We start from the raw sequence: 20,928 nt of genomic DNA on the forward strand, positions 1-20,928 counted from the left end.
AATTTTTTTTTTTTTTTAATCCTGACCTATTCTAAGAGTTTGGTTGGGAGGCCGAGACGGGCGGATCACGAGGTCAGGAGATAGAGACCATCCTGGCTAACACGGTGAAGCCCTGTCTCTACTAAAAAAAAAAATACAAAAAACTAGCCGGGCGACTTGGCGGGTGCCTGTAGTTCCAGCTACTTGGGAGGCTGAGGCAGGAGAATGGCGTAAACCCGGGAGGCGGAGCTTGCAGTGAGCTGAGATCGCGCCTCTGCACTCTAGCCTGGACGACAGAGCGAGACTCCGTCTCAAAAAAAAAAAAAAAAAAAAAAAAAGTTTGGAATGGATGTTTGAGGGGAAGAGAAGACAGGTCATTCAGCAAACATGAAGCACCTATTTTGGCCATGATTTGGAATTTTAAAATGACAAATGTAAGATACCACCTCATCCCTGCCCTTGAATTCATGTTATAGTTTTAATATACCCTGCTGTAATCATGAAATGTGGTGTATGTTCCATAAAACTAGAATCAGATAGGATCAATTGCATCTTACTCATTGATATCCTTGTGAAGACTGTGTAGGCCAGAAGTGAGAAGATTATTTGAAATCCTTCTGTTTCCTACTTGGAGTGTTGATTCTGTATAATGTGTTGCTTCTCTCCTGAGAAATCCAGCATTCTGTTTTATTTCCTATTGCACATGTTGTACTTCCATGCCCTTTTTATATTCTGCTACTTTCCCTAGTTTCAGTTTAGTCATAGGGATTGTATAGCTCCCACTTTTCCTTTCTCCGGAAATACCATGCATGTTTTAACTGGAAGACCCTGATGAGGTAAAATATTAGGACATTATTAGCCAGGCACGGTGGCTCACACCTGTAATCCCAGCACTTTGGAAGCCGAGGTGGGCAGATCATGTGAGGTCAGGAGTTTGAGACTAGCCTGGCCAACATGATGAAATCCTGTCTCTACTAAAAATACAAAAAATTAGCCGGGAGTGGCAGTGCATGCCTGTAATCCCAGCTGCTCAAGAGGCTGAGGCAGGAGAGTTGCTTGAACCCAGGAGGCGGAGGTTGCAGTGAGCCGAGATCGCGCCACTGCGCTCCAGCCTGGGCAACAAGAGTGGAACTCATCTCAAAAGAAAAAAAAATTAGGACATCATTAAAATAAAACCAGAAACTGGTTCTTTAAAACTCCTTTCTTAGCCATCTGATCTATCATCAGTCACTTCAAGTTGTTTGGTGTCAAAATTACAGAGTCCCCCACTATATTACAGCAGTTTCTCTACTTAGAGCTAAGTCCTTCTCTAGGTCACAGAAAGAAGTTGTTCCAGGGATAGAAAAATTTCCTCTTGAGGGAAAGTTCTGGGGAGGTTAGGAAGATGTGTAGCTCCTGCTTGATGTCCCTAACATTTCAGGTGGTGACTAAACTCTTGGTAAAGATGTGACTCCCTCCCCATGAGATTGCCAGGTTGAAGACCAGCTGAGGAGTCATCTGCCCCTTTCTCAGCTTTACCAACTTGATTTTTGCTGGATTTAGGAAATAGGACAGTTCTGGTTCTTTATCCTACTTCTGTAGGCCCTGCTTGGCCATGACCATTGATTGGGTCCAAAAGTTCATGCCTGGCAGGAAAGCAAGAACTCTTGATGGATGTCTTGAGAACCATGCTTCCTTGAGTAGGAGATGGGGCTCTCCCCCAAGACGGAGACTAATTGAGAAGACTGACATTAAGGAATGCTTCCAGAATACCCCAGAATTTGGCTTGAGCCCTAATCTTTGTGTGTGGGAGCTGTCCAACATTTCAGCATACTTTTGCCTTTGCCTAATTTGAAAGAAATGTGATAATAATCTGGCTGTCTTGACTGTTTTACTGTGGGCCATGTTCTAAGGAAACTGACACAATTCAGGATCTAGCCTCTCGGGTCTTTTGATCTGATAACTTAATTATCAGCTTTTCTTGAGGTCACCAAGCCCTGAGAAAACTGACTTACATTTATTTGCTTAGGCACATTTGTACCAGAAAGTCAATTTAATAAATATACTTCTTCCCTGTATCATGGTGCCTTGAAAATCGGAAAGGTAATCAGAGCTTGGTTTATAAGCATGAAATCAGAGCAAATATAGTTGGAAGTTAAGAAATGATGTGTTATCCACACCATGGTTCAAGCTTGATTAATTCTCCTCTGTCTACCAGAGGAGACATCATTCATCCTAGTGACCAGAATACTAATTCCAGCTAAACAGAGTGCTACTCGGTTGAACAGTATTACTGCACTAACATAGTTTTCCTTTCTAACCATCTTTTCCTCTAGATTCCATAATAAGCCATCCCCTTTTTATAATTAACATTACAGCCGGGCGCAGTGGCTCACGCCTGTAATCCCAGCACTTTGGGAGGCCGAGACGGGCGGATCACTAGGTCAGGAGATCGAGACCATCCTGGCTAACACGGTGAAACCCCGTCTCTACTAAAAAAATACAAAAAACTAGCCGGGTGAGGTGGCGGGTGCCTGTAGTCCCAGCTACTCAGGAGGCTGAGGCAGGAGAATGGCGTGAACCCAGGAGGCGGAGCTTGCAGTGAGCTGAGATCCGGCCACTGCACTCCAGCCTGGGCGACAGAGCCAGACTCCGTCTCAAAAAAAAAAAAAAATTACAATCAGCTTCTACATCATGACATGTTACAGTTTGCCAAGTTTGTAGCTTATTTTACATTGGTAAATTTTAAGTCAGTCCTGCTCTGTGACATCTAGGAAGACATTGTAGTTTTATTTACAATAGCGCCAAATCACTCTATTTCTCCTGATAGGTAATCCTATCTATAACATGTAGATACTTATTAACTCATTAGTAGGGATTGGCAGACATTTTCCTTTCTTCTTTTTTTTTTTAAGAGAAAAAAAGTGAGGTCTTACTCTGTCTATCACCCAGGCTAGAGTGCAGTGGCAGGATCATGGCTCACTGCAGCCTTGAACTCTTGGGCTGAAGTGATCTTCCCACCTCAGCCTCCCAAGTACCTAGGACTACAGGCACAAGCCACCATGCCCAGCTAATTTTGTTGTTGTTGTTGTTCAAGACGGAATCTCACTATGTTGCCCAAGCTGGCAGACATTTTTTGTAAGGTCCAGATAGTAAATATTTTATGCTTTGCTGGCCATATTGTCTCAAGTCAAAACTACTCTACTCTGCTGTTGTAATATGAAAGCAGCTATAGACACTAGGTAAATGAATGGGTGTGGCTGTGTTCCAATAAAACCCCTTGACCAAAAGGGAGGCTCTAGCTCCTAATTTGCCAGCTCCTGCTTATTAGTCATAATCGCAGAGGGGACTCTGTTCTTTCCTGGTTTTGCTGCAGTCCTGTTTTATCCTAAATATTAATAGGATGTTTAAGTCTTCAAAAGTAGTTTCCACTCTCCCCTAAAAGAACTCAGAATCCTCAGAGAAATGCCTTGCTTCAAGACTGAGGCAGGGAAACTGCAAGTTGATCCTAGAACAAATTATTCTTCTAGAAAGTAAGGAACTTCTCAAAGAATGATGGGATGTGTCAACAAGACACAAGAGCCAGCTGCAAGGGACTCCGACTGTGGCCGCCAATACTGGGACACTATGAACATCAAAATAAATAATGACAATGTATTATAATCCTTTGAATAAAATAATCATCTATGAGTTTATACTGGCTTAAATAAATAAAGGAAAAAATAAATGGAGGAGGAAGGGATAGCTCTTCCTTTATGATGGAGTTAAAAGTTAAGAACAGTTCTCAAGTAGGTTGGAGGGCAAATCAGAATGGGGACTTTTACAAATACCTGAGAGTCTTTCTAAGAGGAGTGTGTGTGTGTGTGTGTGTGTGTGTGTGTGTGTGTGTGTGTTGGAAAAGCTCCCCACAAGATACTGATGGGCCTTTTCTGTTTGGGGACCACTGATATTCCAGCCACAGAAGACGGTGGAAAGATAGCAGAGGGAAGTAAGTCTTCAGCCTGCTTGGCCCATTCATGCCTGCCTATTGCCTCTATTCCTTGTTATCCTCACCAATATATTTGGCCATCTTGGAACCTGGTGAGTCCAAAAGGAGGAGCTCCTGCCTCTGGGGTTTGTTCTTGGGTACCCATAGAAACAGATGAGACATTAGAAGATAGGATTTTTTTTTTTTTTTTTTTTTTTGAGACAGAGTCTCGCTCTGTCGCCCAGGCTGGAGTGCAGTGGCGCGATCTCGGCTCACTACAAGCTCCGCCTCCCGGGTTCACGTCATTCTCCTGCCTCAGCCTCCCGAGTAGCTGGGACTACAGGCGCCCACTACCACGCCCGGATAATTTTTTGTATTTTTAGTAGAGACGGGGTTTCACCGTGTTAGCCAGGATGGTCTCGATCTCCTGACCTCACGATCTACCCGCCTCGGCCTCCCAAAGTGCTGGGATTACAGGTGTGAGCCACCATGCCCGGCCAGAAGATAGGAATTTTATTTTATTTTATTTTATTTTGTTTTGTTTTATTTTATTTATTTTTGAAACAAGGTCTTACTCTGTTGCCTGGGCTGGAGTACAGTGGTGAGATCATAGTTCACTGCAGCCTGCATCTCCCGGGCTCCAGCTTGATCCTCCCCACTCAGCCTCCCGAATAACTGGGAATACAGGTGTGCACCACCTTGCCCCGCTAATCTTTTTGATTTTTAGTAGAGTTGAAGGCCTCACTATGTTGCCCACACTGGTCTTGAATTCCTGGGCTCAAACGATCTTCCTGCCTCACCTCCCAAAGTGCTGGGATTACAGGCATGAGCCACCACACCCAGCCAACAGGAGTTTCCTTAACTAGCAGAGACTAACCCTACAAGGTTTCCTTTTTAAACCCTTCACCAGGGCCAGGCACGGTGGCTCACGCCTGTAATCCCAGCATTTTGGGAGGCCGAGGCAGGCAGATCTCAAGGTCAGGAGATCAAGACCACGGTGAAACCCCATCTCTACTAAAAATTAAAAAATTAGCAGGATGCGGTAGCAGGCCCCTGTAGTCCCAGCTACTTGGGAGGCTGAGGCAGGAGAATGGTGTCAACCCAGGAGGCGGAGCTTGCAGTGAGCCGAGATCACGCCACTACATTCCAGCCTAGGCAACAGAGCGAGACTCTGTCTCAAAATAAATAGATAAATAAATTAAAACAAACCCTTCACCTGAGGAACAGAAAAATACCTGGAGGGAAAGTATCTAGTGAAGAAATGGTTCTCACTTTCTAGGGGATCTTCAAGAGAGAAAAGACAAGCTCATTAGCAGAGAAATTAAAGTCAAGTTGTGAAGTAAGCGTTTGAAATATTTTTATTCTATTTTGAACAAGTGTAGCTATCTGGAGACCAAAGTTGTAAAATACATGATATGTGATCCCTGACTTCAAGGCACTTATCTGTTTGGGAAGATATTTGAAAAAAAATTTAATGGCAATAGTATAAAGCCGCAGCCCCAACCTTTTGGCACCAAGGTTTTGTGGCAGACAGTTTTTCCATGAATGGGGTAGAGGGTGGGGGTTGGTTTCAGAATGAAACTTCCACCTCAGATCATCAGGCATTACTTAGATCAAGCTTGTCCAGTCTGCAGCCCATGGGCCGCAACACATTTGTAAACTTTCTTAAAACATGGAGTTTTTTTGTGATTTTTTTTTTTTTTTAAGCTCATGAGCTGTCATTTGTGTTAGTGTATTTTATGTGTGGCCCAAGACAATTCTTCTTCCCATGTGACCCAGGGAAGCCAAAAGATTGGACAGCCCTGAGTTAGATCCTCATACTGAACATGCAGCCTAGATCCCTCACATGCACAGTTCACAATAGGGTTTGCACTTGTGTGAGGATCTGGTGCTGCTGCTGGTCTGACAGGAGGTGGAGCTCAGACGGGAATGCTCACTGTTGCTATGCAGCCTGGTTCCTAACAGGTCATGGACCCGAACTAGTCCGTAGCCTGGGGGTTGGAAATCCCTGGTAGAAAGGATAGTTTGGTAACTTAAATGTTGTGTAGCAGGGTACATATATGCTTAATCAGCAAGTGAATTACGTAAACTCAAAATTCACTAAATGTAGAGGAGTAAGGAATTGCTGAAGGCTAGAGAGGTCAATGCAGACAAAATAATAGAATTATTGCATCTATTAGAAAGGACCTTAAGAAGTCACCTAAACATAAAATCTCAGCTAGTCCAGCCTTCAGTCTGGTTCTTGACCCTGCTAGGGCACGCCCACAGGGTGTCATCAGCTTGAAGACCTGCCATAGTGGGACCTCACCCCTTCCTGGGGTAGACATGCTGCCTTTAACCAGCACTACTGAGAATGTTTGTCTTCAGTGGGTCAACATCTGTTTTTTCTGTATCTTCAACACTTTGGTGACAGTTTTACAAACGCTGTAGTCACAGAAAGTAAGTGTAATCCCTACTCTTCCTCTGGGCCCTTAAGTCATTAAAGGTAGTTCTCATGTCATGCTGAGTTTTTCTTCTGTCTCTAAGCTAACCCCTTAGTTTCTCCACCAGGTCCTCGGCTGACCTAGATTGGAGCATATCCACTCCACTCACTGTCATGGTCTTTCTCCTTTAAACAGGCCTGCTTGTGAATGTTGCTCTAAAAGTTTGCTGCACAGAACTGAAGTCAGTATTACAGGTGTCATCTGACAAGCCCAGAGGGGAGCAATATTATCACTTTCCTCATTCTGGAAGAAGGACTTTATAACCCAATATCTAGTTTCAAATGAGTTCTGTTCTCACTAGCTGTGTTACCCTGGGCATGTTACCTAAGCTCTCTGAGCCTCAGTTCAATTCTGCTAATATCTGAGAACATTCCATGTGCTGGACACCATGCCAGACAATAGGGCTGAAAAAACTTAATCCCAGCCCTCAGGAAGCTCCTAGTGACGTGGAAGAAATAGATATGTACTTCTGTGTTAGAAGTATGTCCAAACAGTATTACAGAAGTACCCAGAAGGCTAGGCTAACCCAGCCCAGGGGAACAGGCTGGGAGTCAGGGAAAACTTTCCAGGGGAGTTGACACTTGAGAGAGTACATGCCAGTGTGAAATCCCTATGTTTTTTGCACACAGTTTTGTGAACCTTATGTCTTCTGCCAAATATCTTCCATTTGTTTTTTAAGATACAAATGCAGAACCTCATATGTGTTTATTTGGAGTGGTTTAGCTTCTTCCCATAGCCTTTCACAGCACTTTGGAATCCTGATTCTGTCAGCTAGTGCTCACAGAAATGGTGGGACATGAGCTTGGCCTTGAAAGGAGGAGAGCATTCCAGTACAAGCCAAGGCAGGTAGGCATTCAGTATCAGGGAGACTGGCGGGAGGGAGAACGACCGTCTGACTCAAGTGAGGGGCTTGGGGTTGGAGACATCAGAGAAAGGGTTTGGGGAAGAAGGAAGTGGAACTGATCCTACAGTTGTTTGGTCTTGATCCTACAGAATAGAGATATAGAGGGCTTATAGATATATTATGCTTAGGGGGAGGGGATAATTAAAGCAGTGTTTTTGGGAAGTTTGTCTTGCAGTGAGAAGCAAGGAAAGTTGAAAGAAAAGGGACCAAAGGCAGGAATACTATCCAGTCACAAAACGGCAACAACCTGGACAAGGATGATGTCAGTGAGAATGGAAGGGACAGGATGGATGAGAAAAATCAATGACTTGATGACAAGTTGGCCCAAAGCAAGAGAGGCAGGATTAGGGTCCAACTACATGCACTTTTTTTTTTTTTTTTTTTTTTCTTTTAGACGAGTTTCGCTCTTGTCACCAGGCTGGAGTGCAATGGCGTGACTCCGGCTCACTGCAACCATCCGCCTGCTGGGTTCAAGCGATCTCCTGCCTCCAGCTTCCTGAGTAGCTGGGAATTACAAGCATGCACACCACAGTCCTGGCTAATTATATTTTTTAGTAGAGACAGGGTTTCTCCATGTTGGTCAGGCTGGTCTTGAACCCCCGACCTCAGATGATCCACTTGCCTTGGCCTCCCAAAGTTCTGGGATTACAGGCATGAGCCACAGTGCCTAGCCCAACTACATGCACTTTTAATGTGACTGACATCTCATGGAATTTTTTTTTTTTTTTTTTGGCAGATTTTTTTTAACCATTTTAGTGGATAATGCAAATTTGAAATACAAATTAGCTCTAATATTTTACCATAAAACATTTCATTGTTTCCTCATTATCATTACTAAGGTTTCCATTTCAATTCTGAATATAGTTCTCAATATTTTACAACTGCAGTAAGGAAGACAAAATACTGCTTTCAAACTACTTATCTTTCTACCAATTCTCAGTTGTTGGTTCTTAAAAAATGACTTCACAAAAATTTTTAAGATGCTAATAACAAATTTTCACTTAAATATATGGATGGCTGATTTTACAAATAAATATATGGGTTTGTTTCACTATTATGCTTTCCCTAGATAACAAAACAATAAAAGAAATTTTAGTAATATCAAATAAGTACTGACCAGGTGAGTACTGTGATACAGTGTCGTGAAAAGATTCTTAGGGGTTGAAAGACATGGTTTCTGCCCAGAGGACTCACCGCGGAGCAAAGGAGAGAGACCCATGGACAGATAAGTACAGGGCGGGCTCCTGTGAGAAATGACAGAGGTATGAGCCTGTGGAGGCCCAGAATGTTCTCCATTATGACCCGATGAGGAGGGAGGAGGGAAGTGGAAAGAGGAACAAAGGTAGAAGAGAAAGGAGAAAAGTGAAAGACTTAAAAACAAGGAGGGAAAAGAATGAAGAAGAGTTACAAGAAAAATAACTTGCTATTTTTTACAACTAATAATGTATGAAGTACTTTCAAATTGGTTATTTCATTTGATTCTGCCAAGAAGGCAAGAGATGAGAGACAGGAGAAGGAGAAGGGAAGCAAGGCCCATGAGCAGGGGAGAAGGAGCTGTGCCACGAAGCGCTCAGAGCCCCTCTGGCCTCCTGGGCTGGTGCGGCTGCCGGTGTCCACTGGTGGAGGTGGACCTCAGTTGCCCTAGTTAGAAGCCAGTGGGACCTTTTAAAACCAGAGTTCCAGCTGAACCTCCTGGAAGAAAGCAACAGAAGCCTTAAAGTAGTTATTTTGGCAACTATTGTCAAGGACTCGTTGCTGCCTGACCACAAGATTTATCTAATTATTTATCTACCTTGTTTTATTTTTTAAATATTTTGGTTTTTTTTCTCATCACAAAAGACATATTCACTGTAGAAAATTTAGAAAATACAGATAAACCCAAATGTGAAAATAAAAATCTCATATAACCGTACCATCAGACAGAACCACAATTATAATTTTAGAATATACTTCACATTCTTCTTCAATGACTGTTGGTATATTTTTGTTCTGTGATACAGACATACATTGCTTAATGATGGGATACATTCTGAGAAATGTGTCTTGTGATTTTGTCATTGTGCAAACATCTTAGAGTGTACTCACCCAAACCTAGATGGTATTGCCTACTACATACCTAGACTGTACGGCATAGCCTATTGCTCCTAGGCTGCAAACTTGTACAGCATGTGACTGCACTGGATACTGTAGGCAATTGGAACATGGTAGTATTTGGGTATCTAAACATATGGTCTGGGCATGGTGACTCATGCCTATAATCCCAGCACTTTAGGAGACTGAGGCGGCAGGACCACTTGAGTCCAGGAGTTAGAGACAGCAGTGAGCCATGATTGCGCCACTGAGCTCCAATGTGGGTGAGACAGAGTGAGATCCCATCATTCATAGATAGATAGATAATTGATAGATAGACATATGATTGATAGATAGGTATGTAGATCTAAACATAGAAAGGGTACAGTGAACTATGATTGCACCACTGCACTCCAGCCTAGGAAACAAATCAAACTTCATTCATCCATTCATTCATTCACTCATAAATAAATAAATGCATTTTTTAAATAAATACATACATATATACATACATACATAAAACTAAACAGAAAAGGTGCAGTAAAAATATAGTATAATCTTGTGGGACCACTGTCGTATGCGCAGTCTGTTGTTGACATAAACACTGTGATGCAGCCATGACTGTGTTTTCCCCCCACTTGACATACTGTAAACATCTTTCCATGTCTTTATCAGTTTGGATTGTGTTTTGAAACAGGTAACAACAAGCCCTGTTAACAGTGGCTTGAACAAATAATGGAGTATTTTGTTCATGAGGCAGGAGTCTGAAAGTAGGAGGTCTAGGCTGGTGGAACAGCTCGAGGACGTTGCCAAGGACACTCCCGCTCTCTCAGGCGGCTGTGTTGCTTTATGGTCTCAAGGTGGCTCTTAACTCTCAGGGAGGCTGAGAAAGCAGGCATTTTGTTTTACTGGCCTCTCTATTGGAGATGGGCAAGGAAGAAGGGTGTTGGGATGGGAGTTGAGTCACCTAGCCAGCAGTGCCAGCATCATTACATATTCTAGAACATCCCTCTTTTCAGAGTGGCATTGTTTGGATGTGTCACAATTTATTTAACAATTCATTGTTGGACATTTTGGTGGTTTCCAGTTTTTCATTATTATAAACATGCTAATATCTAAAGTTTTACATATATCTATAATTAGTGATTCAGTATAAAATTCCTAGAAGTAGAATTAACGTCAAAGAGTATATAAAATCTAAAGGCTTTTAAATTTTTTTTTTTTTTTAACAAATTGACCTCCAAAATGGCTGTACTAAATTATATTCTCACCAATCATGTTTAAAAGAGCCCATTTCCCTGTACTCTCAAAACCAGGTTTTTTGTTCTGTCATTAAGCTGTTACACTGTGCCCATTAGTGTGGGTTTAACTTTGTATTAGCCCTGACCAGACTCTGAACTGCCCATCTCGGAACCCGGAGCAGTTGCACCCTTCTGTGTTGCGCCTAGGGGTGCAGGTCTGCAGGCTGTCCTGTATGCCCAGGCAGGCTGGTGGGGCCCTTATCCTGATGGGCACTGCAGAGGACCCATGATGTTTCTTGTGAGCATGCACCTTGCTCATCTATTCTTGTTTTCAAAGTCCTTTCTGCCACTGTGAAGTCATCATTTGTCCCACCTGAGTCCTAATTCAAGACCATCCTGGCTTATCTTAGATTGAGATGCACCTGGGAACTGGCCTCTTTTGGTACAGTGCACCCCACATCCTCACACCTCACACATTGCTCTTACTGGCCTACCTCAGATATAATGGCCTTACAGGTCTACGTCATCGTCTGTAACAGAGAAGGCCGAGAAGACGGTGTCAGTAGATTCTGGGGACATTTTAATCTATTAAGCTGCTTTTGAGACATACTACAGTTTCCTAGGGAGGTGGTCAAAAGAGTGAGTGATCCCTATGCATCAGCAGTCTTTGAAGTAATTACTAACTGGTGAGCAGTTAGCCACTATGTACGGCCCTTCTCATCTAGTGAGAAGTCAGCCATGGGTGAGACAGAAGGACTCCCTGAACTGCAATCCTCTGGCCAGATTCTCTGTATGTGCACAGTGGTGTTTCAATATTCATGAGCGTAGGCAGATAGTCACGAGTGAACAAATGCAGAACACAGGCCAAAGCCCCAGACCACATCACCACCCCTCTAAAATCAGAAAAAAATCAGAATTCTGATTCCAGGAGGGAAATCATAAGGATTCTATTTCAATGCTCCCTTCAGGACCTTACCCTGATCTCTTGAAAGGTAACATCCTCAGCCGGGCGCGGTGGCTCAAGCCTGTAATCCCAGCACTTTGGGAGGCCGAGACGGGAGGGTCACAAGGTCAGGAGATCGAGACCATCCTGGCTAACACGGTGAAACCCCGTCTCTACTAAAAAAAAAAATACAAAAAAACTAGCCGGGTGAGGTGGCAGGCGCCTGTAGTCCCAGCTACTCGGGAGGCTGAGGCAGGAGAATGGCGTAAACCCGGGAGGCGGAGCTTGCAGTGAGCTGGGATCCAGCCACTGCACTCCAGCCTAGGCGACAGAGCGAGACTCCGTCTCAAAAAAAAAAAAAAAAAAAAAAAAAAAAATCCTCAAGAGAGAAGCACCGTCTTAGGGAAATCAGCTGTTTACGAGCTTTCCTCATAGGCATGGCGTTACGCTTCTCTGTCAGTTACCACCACCACTTGGAAAGGAAAACTAAAAATTATGAAGCACCTGTTGTTGATCCAGCTAACGTCAGGAAGGTGATACCTGACCAGTCACTACTGTCAAATTTCCAGCTCATGGCTTCTACCCAGATCCCTCACTTTCCCCATGAGACAGTGCTGCTCAATATGGCATCCACAAAATCAATCCCTCACATAGCTTACTTATATGACAATATCACAGTCCCCATCCCCTTCTCCTTACCTAATTTCATTGTTACTGGCCCCATGTCAAAGATTATTTAAAACTCCCTGGCTATCAAAATTGCATTAACAGCCTCTCACCTATAACCGTCACTCACTGAATTGACGTGTGTGAGGTTCTGTGTGGGTGCTCCACTTGAGTTAGCTTGAACCTTCACATCAGTCTGGCAGCATAGGTATTTTAGAATTATTAGTAACGTTGAGCATGTTTCATGTGTTTGCTGGCCATTTACAGTTCCCCTTCCATGAGTTGTCTGTCCAGAGGCTCTGTGCCCACGAGCCATACACGTAGTGATGTCCAAAAAGTGCTTCTATTTTACAGTAAGAAACTCAGGCAAAGAGAGGCCACCTTTGCCCAGAGGATCTCTCGTGCCTGGGAGGTTGTGAGAAGCAGAGCTGGAGTTGGGTGCTGTAGAGTCCTTTTCACCACCTTTTTCATGCACCATGCTGCCCATCCACATAGCTCAATGTACCAGTTTATTTCTTAGGAATGGGCTACCTATTTGGGTAGTGCAATTAAAGTTTACTTTCTGAATTCTCTATTTCCCCTACTTTTAGCAGAAAACTTGGGAAAGCCTAAGTCATTCTCCATTTCTTAGCCCCTTCCTCTTCCCCCTCATTTTCTAGGCAAAAATATGATGAGAGAGTAGCTTGGATAATGTCTAGCTTTGTTTTGGTTCTCTGGTAATGTGAATTTTTCTCATTGTTACCAAACTCCCACTTTTCCCACATCGAAATACGTTTCATGATAGCTGGAGTATGGCAACAGTACTCCTGAGTATAGGCATGTGCCACCATGCCCAGCTAATTTCTATTTTTGTAAAGACAGGGTCTCACTATGTTGCCTAGGCTAAAACCCTCTGAAAAGGATGTTTTCTAGTATCTCATGTTTCGAGTAAATTACTAGAATATCAAGGATCTAGGGAAAAAAAAAAAGTAAATGCCACGAATATGTCTGGGATCAGTATGGATTTATCTCAGGATACTAGATCTTTAGTAGAAGGTATGAATGCTGAGAATTCCTCAGCAGGATTTCCAGATATTTGTTAGACATGAAAACACAGATGACTTGTGGGTTCTCAAACTCAACAGCCCAAAACAGTTCACAGAAAAGTAAATATATATGGGGCATAAATATAGAAATATGTTCTCCCTCACTAGTAATCAAAGAAACATTATTTTAAAGAATAAAAAAATTTTCATTCAATCAACACACTTTTTAAAATAATAACAATGTTGGTGTTGAAATGAGCACTCACAAACTTCTGGGGAAAAAATGAAAGGTACAGCCTTTTTGGAAGTTGTTAGTCCTTGAAAAATATATCATGCCCTTTGACCCAGTAATTCCCTTCCCACGGAAGTAGTGATGGATTTAGACAAAAATTGAATGTTCAAATATATTCCAGGACTATCAAAAATCAAAATGCCCAGCAACTAGAGCTAATGTAATAATAGCATGGAATATTATGTCCCATGGAACATGATGCTTCCTAATATCTTTAATTATTCTTTGAAGTGTCCACAGCATAATCTTAAGTTAGCTCATGGCTTCACCACACTCTCAAACCTGCTCTTCCTGCAGTTTTCTCCATCCTTCCAGTGGTTTGGGCAAGAAACTTTGGGGTCATCTTTGACCTCTCTCTCTCATATCCCACAGTGCTCTGCAGCAAATCCTCAGTCGCACATTTTGCAGGAGTCTCCCTACTTTCCAGGCCTTTTGCAAAGCATGAACTGCAAAGGCTTGAGGAGGGAAAAAAGCAACCCTGAATTCCCGTGAGTGGTTAGGGTTTTGGTTCCTAAATTAAGGCCCAGTCTTCCTTTTTCTTGAATTAAATTATCTAACACTGTCTTCCTCCTAGGGCAGAATCAATGGGCCTCATTGAGAACATGACATCTAAAGGGAGGGTGGCAGGATTCAAAGTAGTATTACAATGAATAGAAATAGGTGAGGGAGAAAGTAATGGGATTTCATTGGTGGTAACCCTACTTGCTGAGAAATGTGTATTTTCAGTGAGCAACAAATATTGTACAGCATGGAGGACCATCAAATTTAAGAGAGACCTTAAAACCAAGTGTGTGGAAGCCCCCATTAGCTTAGCTGCTGTGGCTATTAGACGAGTAGGCTTTGCCACTGGGTGAAGAGAGACTTAGTAGACTGTCGATGTCTGATAATTCCCATTATTGGGGAGGAAATGTAATTTCTTCTCAACCTTCATAAGTTCATAGTTGGGACAGACCCCTGTAACAAAAGACAGATCAGCAAAAGAAAAACAAGCAAAGTTTTTTTTTATTTTGTTTTTCCCTTCAGAGACAGGGTCTTGCTCTGTCTGTCACCTAGGCTGGAGTGCCATGGCGTGATGACAGCTCACTGAAGCCTTGAACTCCTGGGCTCAAGCAGTCCTCCCTCCTCAGCCTCCCAAGTAGCTGGGACTACAGGCATGTGCCACCAAGTCCCACTATTTTTTTTTTTTTTTGCAGAGACGGGGTAATGCTATGTTGCCCAGGCTGGTCTTGAACTCCTGACCTCAAGCAGTCCTCCTGCCCCAGATCCCCAAAGCACTGAGATTACAGGCGTGAGCCACCATGCCTGGCCAAGCAAGTTTATTAATATGTGGAGGGCACAGAATGCAGGAGAAATCCCAATGAAAGGCAACTTCAAGGCAGTGGCATCAAACTCTGGCTTATATGCTGTCTTCAGAAAAGAACAATACATTTGTAGAGAAATGACAGGACAAAAGAAAGTAATTTTAGGCTTCCCAAAGGGGGAAACTATGGGAAGTTAGATACATGGGAAGAAACCAATGGTGTAAGGTTTGTTTTAGATTCCTCTGGTGCTGTATCTGGGCTGATAAGAACTATCTCCAGTAAAGAAGAATTTATATCCTGTTTTTAGGCAGAAAAGGAGAATAGAGCTCATCTTCTAGTTGCTGCTCTTTAATTACTTTTAGCTCAAAAATAATTTTTATGTCAATCAGGCGTATTTTGGGGTGACATATTCTGGTTTCCCTTCACCATGAAATTGAGTCATAACACCAAAGGTTCGTCTATATCTCGCATGTACACATAGGTAGAAAGGTTTATGATAATTAGGTGAGCCCATAGTGGCAGGTTGTTGAAGGGCTAATTTAACTCACAAAAGACCTCTTCATGTTTAGAATCCCAAGGAAGAAGTTTGGACTTGGTTAAGTTATCCTGTGATGATTTTAGAAAAGTTGTAAACCTGCTATCCACATTAGCCAGGATTTTCTTAATTGTCTCTTAGGAGTCATTGGGAAAGTTTTGAATGGCCTGTGGTCTGTCAGGAGTAAAGGATTTACTGCCCTGGGATAAATTATGTTCTGCATAACAAACTTTACTTTGACAATATTGTAGTTTCCTTTGAAAACCTTATGTCCTTTCTGAAAGAAAACAGTAGATAGCTGGAACAGTCTTGGAGCTTATCTTTAGAACACAACAAAAGGTCATCCACATGTCAAACAAGAGCAGAATAACAGAGATATTTAAGGTCCTTGAGGTTGTCGTTCAAGACTTGTGAAAAGTACTGAGGGGGCCTCTGTTAATCTTTGGGGCATCACAGTCCAAGTATACTGTTAATGTTCCCAGGAGAAGGCAAACAAATATTGCCTATTTTGATCTAAAGGAATACTAAAAAAGTGAAATATATATTTACGACTGTAAAATATGCAGCTTCGGGAAGCACTGGAGATAAAGGAGTATTTGATTCTGCTCAGAGAATGACTATTCTATTTATGGCCTCAGGGTCCTGAGCAAATCTCTATCCCCACCTATTGGGTTTTTTTACTGGGAGGGTAGGGATGTTACGAGGACTTGTTTTAAATATGATGAGTCCTTTCTCTATCATGCTGTTTGACTATCTCAGTCCTTCTTTAGCTCTGGTTTAGAGGGTATTGTGCAAGTTTGGGTAGAAATTTAGATGGATCATTTTGAATCTTGGTGGATTCAGCCCCAATAATCCTACAAACAACTGGATGTTTGAAACTTTGTCCTCTTTCTGTTCTAAAGTGCCTCTCAAACAATTTTGTTCATCAAAGGTTCCTTGACTGGTGACTATAATTCTAAATTATCCTTGGTGAAATTATGGCATCTAGAAAAATAAGGCCACAAATCTGAGTGATAGCGTAAACGCATTTAAGAAGCAAGAATCTTCTGGGCCCGGGCACAGTGGCATGTGCCTGTAATGCCGGCTACTTGGAAGGCTGAGGAGGAGGATCACTTGAGCCCAGGAGTTCAAGACCAGCCTGGGCAACATAGTGGGACTTCATCTCAAAAATAAATACTTAAAAATTAAAGTTATGAAATTTATTTTAAAAAGAAGAAAAAATCTGAATTTGGATTTTTTGGAGGGAAAGGAGGGAAAAAGAAGCAGGAATATTTTGAGGCAGGAGTACAGGCTTAGGTTTAAACTGAGACAAAGCCATCATTCTGGGAACAGTCAGTCCAGAGAGTTGCTTGTGTAACTCAGGTTCAACTCCTCCCACCCTAAGCAAATGCCTGGGCCTTCCAACTACAAACCCCAAGCACATTAACAGTTCTTAGAAGCCAGAAAGGCTTGGAGAGGAGAACTCTCCCAGAGCCAGACCTCCGTGGACAAAGCAAGAGAAGACTGAGGAAAGTTCTCATAGGGTGTGTTTGTAATCACCCAAAACTGGAAACAACCCTGATGTCCTCAGTGGGTGAATGAGTAAATTATGGTACATCCATATATATGCCATTGTGTGGAATACTACTCAGCAATAAAGAGGAACCATTAATCCATGCAACAACTTGGATGGAAGTCAAAGGCACTATGCTGAGAAGAAAAAAAGCCAGTCTCAAAAAGTTACTGTATGATTTCATGTATATAACATTGACAAAATGACAAAATTATAGAGTGATAGGGAACAGATCTTTGGTGGCCAGGGGATAGGGTTGGGAGGAGGGCACAGCTATAAATGGGTAGCATAAGGGAGTTTCATTGAGATTATAGAACAGGTCTGTATTCTGGTAGGGTGGTGATTACATGTATCCATCCATGTGATAAAACTTCATGGAGTATATGACAAAAAAAGAGTATGTGTAAAAACTGGTGGAATCCAAATAAGGTCTATAGTTTATTTACAAATGTGCCAATGTGGATTTCCTGGTTTTAATAATTGTTATATAAGATGTTACTGGGGGAAACTGGATGAGGAGACATGAAATACATGGGAATTATTTGTTCTATTTTGCAACTGTGAGTCTAAAATCATTTCAAAATAAAAAAGTTTACCAAAAATTGGAGGGACTCTCTTGGGAATCTCTTCAGTTTTTTACTAGAAAAGATAATATAGAATAAAGCCTCTGCAGAATTATAAATTGAATGCAGTTTCTAAACACTGTAATTTCATTTGTTGTAATTTTGATTTGGAAATTATTTTAAATATAGTATTAGCAATATTTTGTATTGTTGACTAAAATACTGTATACCCGAAAAGAAAATCCTTTGGAGAGTTTCCCTTCCAGATAAAATAACTCCTTAACCATGGCGTATGGAGCTACTGGTGATGTGGCTTTCGTCTGCCTTTTTAACCAAATCTCCTGCTCCAACATGACTCTGAGATGAGCTACTTGCAGTCCTTTCCCTCCTCCCCATGCATTCCCCTTTCCTCTTAACTCTTACCTGCCTGATGAGTTTCTCCTTCAAGACCCAGTTCAAACCATGCTTCCTTTACAAAGCTTTCCCTGATGCAGGAAGCAGAGTTGCTCCAACAGCTCCTGTATCTGGAGTTGGAGCATAATGTGTTGCCCTTTGGTTATTTCGTTCAGCTGTCTAGCTCTCACCTAAGTTCATGAATTTCTCGAGGGCCCAGAGTGGGTTCATTTGTTCCTATAGGTCCTGTTCTGGCACAGGGGCTGGCACACAGCATTGGGTGCTGAAGCACACACTCCCTAAATGGTGATGAGTGAGTGAGTGAATCTGAGGCTCTGCAGTGTCCTTAGAAAGCAATTTTGTCTATTCTTCCTGCCTTAATACATTTCCCACAAAATCAAACATTAAAAAGGGCTCTGATGAACCACAGTTAAACAAAGTTAATCAATATGTACAATATTATTTTCCAAACATTCAACTTAGTTAAGACTTTATTATATAAACACACTTCCCATCTTGCTTTTTATTTGTGATACAGCGTTGTGAGTAGCTGGAGAAAGATCATGAGTCGCACTCATGGGTCTTCTTGGACAGATAAGATCTAGAACTTGAGGGTAGCATGTGGAGTCTGAAGGGGGATGGGTGGGATATTGAGATAAGGAGCACAAGCCTACCTTTAATCTATATTTCTTTTCTTTCTTTTTTTTTTTTTTCTTTCTGAGATGGAGTTTCGCTCTTTGTTGGCCAGGCTGGAGTGCAGTGGCATGATATCGGCTGACTGCAACCTCCACCTCTCGGGTTCAAGCCATTCTCCTATCTCAGCCTCCCAAGTAGCTGGGATTACAGTTGCATGTCACCATGCCCAGCTAATTTTTGTATTTTTAGTAGAGATGGGGGTTTCACCATGTTGGCCGGGCTGGTCTCGAACTCCTGACCTCAGGTGATCCACCTTGGCCTCCCAAAGTGCTGGGATTACAGGCATGAGCCACAGCACCTGACCTAATCTATATTTCATTTCAAATTTTAACTGAAAGAACCAAGATGCTCTCCACCCTGCAGGCAGTCACTCACTATCTACCCGAAGTGCTACAGCAGACACACATGGCTGTGATGACAAATGCCTGATGTCCCTCTCCAGCTTCCTCCTGGGCAAATGATCAAGGACTCCACAATCATCTGCAGGTCTAGCTGCTGTCCCCACACTCCAACAAAATGACTCAGAGTTTCATCATTTCTTATTGCACAATCTAATGACCATATCGCCACCTCTGGTCTGGTAGCTTCATTAAACAGGGCAGATGACCTCCTCTTTGAAAGTGGCCCTCCCTTGGCTCCTGAGACATCGCCTTCTCTCCACCTCCTCTATTTTCATTGCATCCCTAACATTCCTCCAGGACTGAGTCATTGGTCTTATGCCCTTTTTAAAAAATAAAAGTAATCATAAATATGTTTCCCATGTCTAGAATTTCCCATTTTCTCTTCGCTGCTTTCTGGCATCCTGTCATCTTTAAAGGCCCAATTAGTTGTCACCTTCCTCCAGAAACCCTCTAACTGCTGATCCCCTCTCATCTTTTCATGTGCCTGGAACACTTAAAAGCCAAAGGTGCTTTCACTATTTAACACGTCATATATTCTGCTTTGTGGCATCCCTTGTTATTTTAGAAATTACTCTTACCTCTTCAACCAAAGAAAGGCTCCTTAATAAAGATAAGACTCATGCCTTGAAATGATCCCATGTCCTCATGATGCCTCACTGGGTGTTGAACACATTTTGTCAGTGGTCAGTAAGCACTTGCTGGTCAAGATGAAGGCAATGCTAGGCTGGGCCGGGTGGCTCATGCCTGTAATCCTAGCACTTTGGGAGGCTGAGGCAGGTGGATCACTTGAGGTCAGGAGTTCAAGACCAGCCTGGTCAACATGGTGAAACCTCATCTCTACTAAAAATACAAAAATTAGCTGGGTGTGGTGGCGCACACCTGTAATCCCAGCTATTCAGGAGGCTGAGGCAGGAGGATTGCTTGAACCAGGGAGATGTAGGTTGCAGTGAGCTCAGACCGTGCCATTGTACTCCAGCCTGGGCAACAGAGTGAGACTCCATCTCAAAAAAAAAAAAAAGAGAGAGAGAGACAGAGGTTAAGGCAATGCTACAACGTCTTGAAAAAATAAGTATAAAGAAGAAAACTGGGCTAGGCATGGTGGCTCATGCCTGTAATCTCAACACTTTGGGAGGCTGAGGTGGGCGGATCACAAAGTCAAGAGTTTGAGACCAGCCTGGCCAATATGGTGAAACCCCATCTCTACTAAGAATACAAAAATTAGCCAAGCATGGTGATGGACGCCTGTAATCCCAGCTACTCGGGAGGCTGAGGCAGGAGAATTGCTTGAACCTGGGAGGTGGAGGTTGCAGTGAGCCGAGATCGTGCCACTGCACTCCAGCCTGGGCGACAGAGCAAGACTCCGTCTCGGGGGAAAAAAAAAAAAGAAGAAGAAGAAAACCGGCCGTGCGCAGTGGCTCACGCCTGTAATCCCAGCACTTTGGGAGGCCGAGGCAGGTGGATCACAAGGTCAGGAGATCGAGACCAACCTGGCTAACTCAGTGAAACCCCGTCTCTAGTAAAAATACAAAAAATTAGCTGGGCGTGGTGGCAGGTGCCTGTAGTCCCAGCTACTCGGGAGGCTGAGGCAGGAGAATGGCATGAACCCGGGAGGCAGAGCTTGGAGTGAGCCGAGATCGCGCCACTGCACTCCAGCCTGGGCGACAGAGCAAGACTCCATCTCAAAAAAAAAAAGAAGAAAACCTCGGAAATTCCCTTTCCCTCCTCCTAATTCTCAAGGGGTGAAATCTGGGCAAGTCATCCTGCTCTAGAGCTGCGAAAAATCAAATCATCCTTCCGGCCCCAGTGTGGCGGTGTGGAAAGAACATGGGATTTGGGTTCAGTTGGCCGGGTTCAGCTCTGATCTTGCCAGTGGTTGATCTTGAACTTGGAAAAGTCACTGGAATCCTCAGCCTTCATTTCCTCATAAGCAAAATTGAG

At 42.9% G+C, this 20,928-nt stretch overlaps 1 protein-coding gene across 2 annotated transcripts in view; it reads left to right on the forward strand.

Moving 5' to 3' along the window:
• The window catches only part of MAPRE3 (microtubule associated protein RP/EB family member 3), a 59,697-nt gene that overhangs the window by 23,997 nt on the left and 14,772 nt on the right, over positions 1-20,928 (forward strand). The window lies entirely within an intron of this gene.

Source organism: Rhinopithecus bieti, unplaced genomic scaffold, assembly GCF_001698545.2.
Source record: "Rhinopithecus bieti isolate Rb0 unplaced genomic scaffold, ASM169854v2 scaffold_7681, whole genome shotgun sequence".
In the NCBI taxonomy this organism is placed as follows: domain Eukaryota; kingdom Metazoa; phylum Chordata; class Mammalia; order Primates; family Cercopithecidae; genus Rhinopithecus; species Rhinopithecus bieti.